Consider the following 9,848-nt stretch of genomic DNA (forward strand, 5'->3'; position numbering starts at 1 on the left):
TGCTAGCCAACTGGAAAATGATTTAAATCCAAATAGAGGTGTTTTGCAGGATATGCTTCCTGCAACCACCCTAGAAGGAAAACAAAGACAGAGGATGAGATGGTCAGATGAAGTTAATCGACACCTCATGTTCTGTTATTACCAAGCAACAAACCTAGGAACCAACACAACTGGATACAGATCACAAGTATACACAACATTTATTACCAGATACCCGGAATTAAAATTTTTAACAGAACAACGACTAGCTGATCAGATCCGTGTGATAATAAAAAATAACAGGATACCCCAGTCAGAATTAGAAAACATCAAACAACAAGTACAACAAATACTGGAACAAAATAATGTGCAATCAGAAGAAGAAGAAAATACAGTAATGGACTCAAACATCCCAGAGCAAACAAACAAAGACCAACACGTATCAATTAAACAATCAGAGGAAAATGAAATCTTAAGACAGCCACCAGAACAAGCACAAATAGAACACGAAGTGACACACATGTTAGATATAGAAGATAAATTTCAGCTGACATATATAGAATACAAAGACACAAATACAGACATTAGACCATTCTTGCATAGACCGCCAAATAACCCACAAGTCGAAACAACAATAAAGACTATCAACACAATCATACACAACAAAATAAATGAAAACACAACTATGGAAGAGTTACAACTACTGGTTTATATAGGAGCACTCACTACACTAAATATACACACTAGGCAGAGATCAGAACAAACCAACACACATAAGAAACCCACAAAACCAGCATGGCAACACAGGCTACAGATCAGAATAGAAAACCTGAGAAAAGACATCGGACAGCTAACACAATTTATAAGAAATGAAATATCAGACAAAAAACGAAAAAGGTTAGGTAAAATCTCACAACAAGAAGCAATAGAGCAATTAGATGAAAAAAAGCAGAAATTGCAAGCTTTGGCCAAACGACTTAGAAGATACAAAAAAAGTGAAAATAGAAGGAAACAAAACCAGACATTCAACACAAACCAAAAGAGATTTTACCAGACAATAGATAACACACACATTAAAATAGACAATCCACCAAACATAACAGACATGGAACACTTCTGGAGCAACATATGGTCAAACCCGGTACAACATAACAGGCATGCACGGTGGATACAAGCAGAAACAGACACATACAAGATGATACCACAAATGCCTGAAGTGATAATTTTGCAACATGAAGTCACCCGAGCAATTAATTCTAAACACAATTGGAAAGCCCCTGGAAATGATAAAATAGCAAATTACTGGCTAAAGAAGTTCACCTCAACGCATTCACATCTAACTAAATTATTTAACAGTTACATTGCAGACCCATACACAGTCCCTGATACGCTTACACAAGGAATAACTTATCTGAAACCTAAAGATCAAGCAGACACAGCAAACCCAGCTAAATATCGCCCCATAACATGCCTACCAACAATATACAAAATATTAACTTCAGTCATCACACAGAAATTAATGACACATACAACACAGAACAAAATTATAAATGAAGAACAAAAAGGCTGCTGCAAAGGAGCACGAGGATGTAAAGAGCAACTGATAATAGATACAGAGGTGACATATCAAGCTAAAACTAAACAAAGGTCCCTACATTACGCATACATTGATTACCAAAAAGCCTTTGATAGTGTACCCCACTCATGGTTACTACAGATATTGGAAATATACAAAGTAGATCCTAAATTGATACAGTTTCTAAACATAGTAATGAAAAACTGGAAAACCACACTTAATATCCAAACAAATTCAGATAACATCACATCACAGCCAATACAGATTAAGCGTGGAATATACCAAGGAGACTCATTAAGTCCTTTCTGGTTCTGCCTTGCTCTGAACCCACTATCCAACATGCTAAATAATACAAATTATGGATACAATATTACTGGAACATACCCACACAAAATCACACATTTGCTATACATGGATGATCTAAAACTACTGGCAGCAACAAATCAACAACTCAACCAATTACTAAAGATAACAGAAGTATTCAGCAATGATATATGTCTATGGCTTTTGGAACAGACAAATGTAAGAAAAATAGCATAGTCAAGGGAAAACACACTAAACAAGAAGATTACATATTGGATAACCACAGCGACTGCATAGAAGCGATGGAAAAAACAGATACCTATAAATATCTAGGATACAGACAAAAAATAGGAATAGATAATACAAATATTAAAGAAGAACTAAAAGAAAAATATAGACAAAGACTAACAAAAATTCTGAAAACAGAATTGACAGCAAGAAACAAGACAAAAGCTATAAATACTTATGCTATACCAGTATTGACCTACTCATTTGGAGTAGTGAAGTGGAGTGACACAGACCTAGAAGCACTCAATACACTTACACGATCACAATGCCACAAATATAGAATACATCACATACATTCAGCAACAGAAAGATTCACATTAAGCAGAAAGGAAGGTGGAAGGGGATTTATAGATGTAAAAAACCTACATTATGGACAGGTAGACAATTTAAGAAAATTCTTTCTAGAACGAGCAGAAACTAGCAAAATACACAAAGCAATCACTCATATAAATACATCAGCTACACCATTGCAATTTCATAACCACTTCTACAACCCTTTAGATCACATAACATCAACAGATACAAAGAAAGTAAATTGGAAGAAGAAAACACTACATGGCAAGCACCCATATCATCTAACACAGCCACACATAGATCAAGACGCATCCAACACATGGCTAAGAAAAGGCAATATATACAGTGAGACGGAAGGATTCATGATTGCAATACAGGATCAAACAATAAACACCAGATATTACATCAAGCATATTATTAAAGATCCCAATACCACAACAGATAAATGCAGACTTTGCAAACAACAAATAGAAACAGTAGATCACATCACAAGCGGATGTACAATACTAGCAAATACAGAATACCCCAGAAGACATGACAATGTAGCAAAAATAATACATCAACAGCTTGCCTTACAACATAAAGTTACAAAACAACACGTTCCCACATACAAGTATGCAACACAAAATGTACTGGAGAATGATGAATACAAATTATACTGGAACAGAGCCATTATAACAGATAAAACAACACCACATAACAAACCTGACATCATACTCACCAATAAAAAGAAGAAATTAACACAACTAATTGAAATATCCATACCCAACACAACAAATATACAGAAGAAAACAGGAGAAAAAATTGAAAAATACATCCAACTGGCTGAGGAAGTCAAGGACATGTGGCATCAGGATAAAGTCAACATTATACCAATTATATTATCAACTACAGGAGTCATACCTCACAATATCCACCAGTACATCAATGCAATACAGCTACATCCAAACATATATATACAACTACAAAAATCTGTACTTATTGATACATGTTCAATGACCTGAAAGTTCCTAAATGCGATATAACATATACCATACAGTTACAAGGAAGTCACGCTTGACCGAGGTCCGCGTCACGTTCCATTTTTAACCAGACTTAAGTCTGAGGAAAAAAAAGATAATAATAATAATAATAATAATAAACACCGTGGTGGCCCGGGAAAAAAATAGGCCTCCGGTATGTTCTGCCAGTCGTAAAAGGCGACAAAAAGAACAAACCACTAATAGGGATAACCCCCCTTTTAGTGTGATTACTTGGTTCAGGACAGAACTAAAGAAGCCTCGGACAAGCGCCGTCATGGTCTGGGACGACGCTTGAACCCTATGCCCGCACACATTGGTAACGACACTGCTAGCCAACTGGAAAATGACTTAAATCCAAATAGAGGTGTTTTGCAGCATATGCTTCCTGCAACCACCCTAGAAGGAAAACAAAGACAGAGGATGAGATGGTCAGATGAAGTTAATCGACACCTCATGTTCTGTTATTACCAAGCAACAAACCTAGGAACCTACACAACTGGATACAGATCACAAGTATACACAACATTTATTACCAGATACCCGGAATTAAAATTTTTAACAGAACAACGACTAGCTGATCAGATCTGTGTAATAATCAAAAATAACAGGACAGCCCAGTCAGAATTAGAAAACATCAAACAACAAGTACAACAAATACTGGAACAAAATAAAGTGCAATCAGAAGAAGAAGAAAATACAGTAATGGACTCAAACATCCCAGAGCAAGCAAACAAAGACCAACACGCATCAATTAAACAATCAGAGGAAAACGAAATCTTAAGACAGCCACCAGAACAAGCACAAATAGAACACGAAGTGACACACATGTTAGATATAGAAGATAAATTTCAGCTGACATATATAGAATACAAAGACACAAATACAGACATTAGACCATTCTTGCATAGACCGCCAAATAACCCACAAGTCGAAACAACAATAAAAACTATCAGCACAATCATACACAACCAAATAAATGAAAACACAACTATGGAAGAGTTACAACTACTGGTTTATATAGGAGCACTCACTACACTAAATATACACACTAGGCAGAGATCAGAACCAACCAACACACAGAAGGAATCTACAAAACCAGCATGGCAATACAGGCTACAGATGACAATAGAAAAACTGAGAAAAGACATCGGACAGCTAACACAATTCATAAGAAATGAAATGTCACCAGAATGAGATTTTCACTCTGCAGCGGAGTGGGCACTGGTATGAATCTTCCTGGCAGATTAAAACTCTGTGCCCGACCAAGACTCGAACTCAGGACCTTTGCACTTGCCCGCGAAAGGCAAAGGTTCGAGTTCGAGTCTTGGTCGGGCACACAGTTTTAATCTGCCAGGAAGTTTCAATGAAATGTCAGAAAAAAACGAAAAAGGTTAGGTAAAATCTCACAACAAGAAGCGATTGAGCAATTAGATGAAAAGAAGCAGAAATTACAAGCATTGACCAAACGACTTAGAAGATACAAAAAAGTGAAAATAGAAGGAAAGAAAACCAAACATTCAACACAAACCAAAAGAAATTTTACCAGACAATAGATAACACACACATTAAAATAGACAATCCACCAAGCATAACAGACATGGGACACTTCTGGAGCAACATATGGTCAAACCCGGTACAACATAACAGGTATGCATGGTGGATACAAGCAGAAACAGACACATACAAGATGATACTGCAGATGCCTGAAGTGATAATTTTGCAACATGAAGTCACCCAAGCAATTAATTCTACTCACAATTCGAAAGCCCCTGGAAAAGATAAAATACCAAATTTCTGGCTAAAGAAGTTCACCTCAACACATTCACATCTAACTAAATTATTTAGCAGTTACATTGCAGACCCATACACATTCCCTGATACACTTACACATGGAGTAACTTATCTGAAACATAAAGATCAAGCAGACACAGCAAACCCAGCTAATTATCGCCCCATAACATGCCTACCAACAATATACAAAATATTAACTTCAGTCATTACACAGAAATTAATAACACATACAACACAGAACAAAATTATAAATGAAGAACAAAAAGGCTCTTGCAAAGGAGCACAAGGATGTAAAGAGCAACTGATAATAGATGCAGAGGTGACATATCAAGCTAAAACTAAACAAAGGTCGCTACACTATGCATACACTGATAACCAAGAAGCTTTTGATAGTGTACCCCACTCATGGTTACTACAAATATTGGAAATATATAAAGTAGATCCTAAATTGATTCAGTTCCTAAACAGAGTAATGAAAAATTGGAAAACCACACTTAATATACAAACAAATTCAAATAATATCACATCACAGCCAATACAAATTAAGTGTGGAATATACCAAGGAGACTCATTAAGTCCTTTCTGGTTCTGCCTTGCTCTGAACCCACTATCCAACATGCTAAATAATACAAATTATGGATACAATATTACTGGAACATACCAACACAAAATCACACATTTGCTATACATGGATCATCTAAAACTACTGGCAGTAACAAATCAACAACTCAACCAATTACTAAAGATAACAGAAGTATTCAGCAATGATATATGTCTATGGCTTTTGGAACAGACAAATGTAAGAAAAATAGCATAGTCAAGGGAAAACACACTAAACAAGAAGATTACATATTGGATAACTACAGCGACTGCATAGAAGCGATGGAAAAAACAGATGCCTATAAATATCTAGGATACAGACAAAAAATGGGAATAGATAATACAAATATTAAAGAAGAACTAAAAGAAAAATATAGTCAAAGACTAACAAAAATACTGAAAACAGAATTGACAGCAAGAAACAAGACAAAAGCTATAAATACTTATGCTATACCAATATTGACCTACTCATTTGGAGTAGTGAAATGGAGTAACACAGACCTAGAAGCACTCAATACACTTACACGATCACAATGCCACAAATATAGAATACATCACATACATTCAGCAACAGAAAGATTCACATTAAGCAGGAAGGTAGGAGGAAGGGGATTTATCGACATAAAAAACCTACATTATGGACAGGTAGACAATTTAAGAAAATTCTTTCTAGAACAAGCAGAAACTAGGAAAATACACAAAGCAATCACTCATATAAATACATCGGCTACACCACTGCAATTTCGTAACCACTTCTACAACCCTCTAGATCACATAACATCAACAGATGTGAAGAAAGTAAATTGGAATAAAAAAACACTACATGGCAAGCACCTGTATCATCTAACACAGACACACATCGATCAAGACACATCCAACTCATGGTTAAGAAAAGGCAATATATACAGTGAGATGGAAGGATTCATGATTGCAATACAGGATCAAACAATAAACACCAGATATTACAGCAAGCATATTATTAAAGATCCCAATACCATAACAGATAAATGCAGACTTTGCAAACAACAAATAGAAACAGTAGATCACATAACAAGTGGATGTACAGTACTAGGAAATACAGAATACCCCAGAAGACATGACAATGTAGCAAAAATAATACATCAACAGCTTGCCTTACAACATAAAGTTACAAAACAACACGTTCCCACATACAAGTATGCAACACAAAATGTACTGGAGAATGATGAATACAAATTATACTGGAACAGAGCCATTATAACAGATAAAACAACACCACATAACAAACCTGACATCATACTCACCAATAAAAAGAAGAAATTAACACAAATAATCGAAATATCCATACCCAATACAACAAATATACAAAAGAAAACAGTAGAAAAAATTGAAAAATACATCCAACTGGCTGAGGAAGTCAAGGACATGTGGCATCAGGATAAAGTTGACATTATACCAATTATACTATCAACTACAGGAGTCATACCACACAATATCCACCAGTACATCAATGGAATACAGCTACATCCAAACTTATATATACAACTACAGAAATCCGTAATTATTGATACATGTTCAATCACTCAAAGTTCCTAAATGCAATATAACATATACCGTACAGTTAAAAGGAAGTCACGCTTGGTCAAGGTCCGCTTCACTTTCCATTTTTGACCAGACATAACGTCTGAGAAAAGAAAGAAAGAAAGAACAATAATAATAATGTTTATTCAACATCGAATATTCAAATACAATCCCTAGAAATAACACAGTTTCAGGACATCATACAGATTATTCTTCAGAATACATCAGTTTACAAATTACAAACTAAGATTTGTTTGTATTAATAAATTTTACATTTTGATGCATTTTACATTTGGTAGTATACAATCACAATATTACAAATATTGTTGTTATCGACATTATATTAGTTGTAGGTTACTTAAAACTATGAGCTTGACATACTTATGAAGCACTTTTCATACAGATATAATACTCGTCTAGGGAATAAAGAGGGTTTTCAATTAGAATTCTTTTTAGCTGATCTTTTAATTCGTTAGTAGGAATGGTTGTGAGACCTTTTGGTAGGGCATTGGCTAGCTTCAGCCCAGCATGAAGTGCATTTTTTCATATAAAGCTTGTAACGGAACATATTAAAGGCTTTACTGTACCGAAGTATGTGATACCCTCCAAATTCAACCAGTTTAACGAGTATTTATGATTATAGAAAAGTTATTGTGTATGTTAACAATGATTGCGTAACAGTCAACCCATTAAATTATACTGAATAACTAACCCACACAAAAGTTAATATCACTTGATCACTGATACAGCAAATGTCATCATGTAAAAACACTGAGTTCATCTTAAATAATTAATATGAAGTACGAAAAATAGTGTACAACTTAGGTATTTTGGATCTCCTTAAATAAAAATCACCCAGTGAAACCTATTTGTTCACTAGGAGCGGTTTCACTTAGTATTCACGAAATCAATCCTGTTTTAGACGAAAACCAATGTATTTCTTAATAATTCATGTTAATTACATATTTATGCAAATTGGAGAAGTCAATTGACAAACTTCTAGAAAACGGACTTTTTGTAACAAAGAATTATTCTGTCAAGTCAACAAATCTGTCTGTCATTTTAATAACATGTTAAATTATGTCACTCGATGCAAATTAATAACTTTTCTGCACAAATTATGATAACAGATGTACATGTGACTTGTAAACTATATCTCTTTTTAGTAGTTCTTTGACAACGTTATAAATACGAGCAGCAAGAAGGGTCGAGGGGCAGTCGGAATGTCACTTTGGTACAGTGTGTTTGTGTGTTATTGTTTGAGGTGGATAAACAATGCAAAGAACATGTAAAGGAAGTTGTGTTGTGTCATAGTCTTTGGTGGACAGCGGAATTAAGATGGCCACCAGAGAAATAAATATTTGAAGTTTACATATTTGTTGGTTTCGTTCATCCTTTATCATCAAAAGCACATAAAACAAAACACGGGACCTCATGTTTTTAACCCTAGACAACCAGATTTAGAGCCAGCATCAACATCGAGACACAGCAGCGATCCAGCAAGCAGCAGTGATTACTACAATGCATTTTAATGGCGCCAACCTAACATCAAGTGCTAACAAGCTCCATAAATGGGAGTGAAATAGTGCGATTATAGCAATTAGCAATATCTACGACCAGGCGTCCATTACAAGCTGTTCTGTGTATTTACATGGTATCTGAACTTTTGCCTTGTATGGTACTGGTGCAGGTCACAGTTGAAATTTGGATTTATTGCTTTCACAAGCAATATAACTTTCAATATTTATACACCTATAATGGTAAGTACACCTAACTTTGGGAACAGGTTCTGACATGATACTTGAGGTTTGGCACCACAAATAACTCTGATAATTTTTTTCTGTAGTATTAATAATGTGCTTAAGCTGCCTTGAGTTGTTGCACCCCATATTTCTACAGCAAAGTTTAAATTTGATGAGAATAGGGCATGATAAGCAGTTGTTAGTACACAGATGTCCTTGCAATATTTGATAATCATATTTATAGCAAACACATTCTTCGACAGCTAGCATGCCAAGCAATCGATATGCATGTCCCATTTGAGGCTGTCAAGAACTTTGTCTATTTTTCCTTTTTTACAATGTCATTTCCTATGGATAATTTCATGTCAAATTCTATTTGTTTCCTTGTGTTAAATTCCATCATTGCAGTCTTTGAAGCACTTACCTATAGATGGCTTTCATTAAAATACTTGACTATTTCATTAGTTACACTGTTGCACAGCACCTCCTGACTCTCATAGTCTTTGTGTTTACACAGTATTGATGTGTCATGTGCATTGTACAGTTAGGAGAACAATACTGTATATCATTAACATAAATCAAGAAAAGAAGGGGTCCCAAGACAGAACCTTGAGGCACTCCACATTTGTTATCAGTAATTTTAGATTTGTAATACCCACTGTTTGTTTTAAGCAAGACAAATTGTTTTCTATT

Source organism: Schistocerca cancellata, chromosome 4 (assembly GCF_023864275.1).
Source record: "Schistocerca cancellata isolate TAMUIC-IGC-003103 chromosome 4, iqSchCanc2.1, whole genome shotgun sequence".
Lineage (NCBI taxonomy): Eukaryota > Metazoa > Arthropoda > Insecta > Orthoptera > Acrididae > Schistocerca > Schistocerca cancellata.